We start from the raw sequence: 2,128 nt of genomic DNA, 5'->3' as shown, positions 1-2,128 counted from the left end.
AAAAAAATTCTTTTCTTTTTGATTTTAGAGTTGAGGTAGTCATACTGTTATGTGTGTAGCACACATAGCTGTGGGAGAACCCTGCAGTTGTCAGTTATTGTAGCAATACTTTTTATGGTTGCTGTGCATTTTGTATCTATGAATATCATATCTTGTAGATTCTACCCAAAAATCTGTGTTGTAATGTTTGTTTGGAGATGTGCCACAAATAAGTTAAATACAGAATGCAGTATGATTGCTAGAATAAACTTTTGACATCATGTAGTCAAAAAGGAGGCATTCAGGCAAAGGATAGATCATTTTTAAGATTAATTCCTATATGAATTACTCTTCCATTTCAAAGATGCATGTTAGTAAGTTTATACTCAAAACATCATGATGATAATCAGATTTACTTTTCTTGTTATTTTCAGTGGTACTAAGTTGAACATTTCTTAAATGATAGATGTATTATTATGTTGTAAATGTTACGTTATGTATCTAGTAAAATATAATGATTCTATGGTACTTTAGGGAGCACAGAGGTCAGTTGTAACAGTGTTTGCAGAAATTAAATTGTGTCCTTAACAGAACTATTCAGACTTCTTTCTGCTACAGGTTTTATGATCAGTCTTGGGAAAGCAAACATATGATGTCTTTCATAGATAGTTCTCTTGCATTTTGTAAATTGTGGGGAACAATTGAGGATGGAATGGTACCAGGGCAATATGAAACAATGAAATGGTTAGTGCTTAAGATGTATCACATAACTCAAACTCACATGAAATAGGATACAATCAGATAGTATTCTCCTCATATGTATGGACACTATTTGCTCACCAGATAGTGTGGCTGTATGTACTGGAAATCGAAGTTTTTAGTGCAATGTGATTTATTGCTTTATTAGGCAGATCAAGTTCATGATAAATATGCAGTAGGAAGATTTTTAAAATCACTCAAAAACACTTGTTGAGGATGAAATGTTTAATTTTGCCACAGCATGATAATGTATGGACGTGCACTAAAGTAGATTTTAGGAGAAAGCATAGTATTGACTCACAAAGTGCACTGCTCCTGCAATACAAGTAAGAAGTAGAAATTTAATCTTCAGTGAAAAAGTAATGATAGGCCTGTTAAAGAATAAGACCCTGACAGGATGAGTAAATATATAAATTGAAAAGAGCAGCAAGACATCCATTTATAAAACAGTGGATGAGCATATCTTCAATAGTTGCTGAGCTGTAACAACTAGCCCCAATTTCCCTAAATATTTCTGTTCACAAGCAAATAATTTTTTGTTTTCTTATGTTACACATTAAGGAGATTCAATTTGATACCCAAAGAATATTTAAATGGTCATGAATGCTGTCCTTGCCTAGAAATGCTGATCTCTTACTAAAGTTCTCCTAGAGAGTCTATCATTTCCCTCAGCTGGGGTGACTAACCCTGCCCAGCGATCACTAATGGTTATGTTTGTGAAATAAGATATTCCCAAGTCATTTGTTTCACATACTTATGACTATCTGTGGAGTAGAGGTTTGAGTGTGTTGTTACCGTGATTTTGAGAGCAGTTAAAAGCGCATGATTATTTCCAATCTCCTTTTATTTTAATAAGTAGATTGCAAGTGGCATGACTAAAGGCTTTTATAAGTGCATGGATGTGTGGAACTCACATTGTCTTCTCATTTACCATTATGAATAAATATACATGCTGGAAATTTTTTGTTTCTTCATCTCTCTCCTTTGTCTCCTCTCTTTTATCTTTTTGTGCCCTCTTTTTTCTCACTTTCTCCCTGTCTTCTCTTTCTCTTTTCTTTCTTCCCCTTCTTCTATTTTCTTTCCTTTCCTCAATCTTTTCTTGTCTTTCTTTTCTCTACATTTACGTTTCATTGATCCCAAGATTTCTATGCTCATGTCTGTTCCTTTCTTACTCTACTCTTACTAATTCTCTTCCTTGTCTCTCTTCTCTCTCTGCGTCTCTACTCTTGTCCCTCTTCTCACTGTTTTCGTTCTCTTCATCTTTCCCATTTCTTTGTTTCCATCTCTTGACTATCTCTTAAGTTTTCTCCTTTTTACTTAACCTGATTTTCTCATCTCCTTTTATTTTATATATTTCATTCTGACTAGGCTTTTATCTGTTTGCTCCCAT

General features: G+C 33.9%; 1 protein-coding gene across 1 annotated transcript in view; it reads left to right on the top strand.

The window, feature by feature from the left end:
• Window positions 1-2,128, top strand: part of LOC119589252 (DCC-interacting protein 13-alpha-like) — a gene marked incomplete in the record, with an annotated part of 61,984 nt that overhangs the window by 53,599 nt on the left and 6,257 nt on the right.

The sequence above is a fragment of the Penaeus monodon genome, chromosome 25 (assembly GCF_015228065.2).
Source record: "Penaeus monodon isolate SGIC_2016 chromosome 25, NSTDA_Pmon_1, whole genome shotgun sequence".
NCBI lineage: Eukaryota > Metazoa > Arthropoda > Malacostraca > Decapoda > Penaeidae > Penaeus > Penaeus monodon.
The sequence above is the reverse complement of the archived record's forward strand: the minus strand, read 5'-3'. Positions and strand labels throughout refer to the sequence as shown.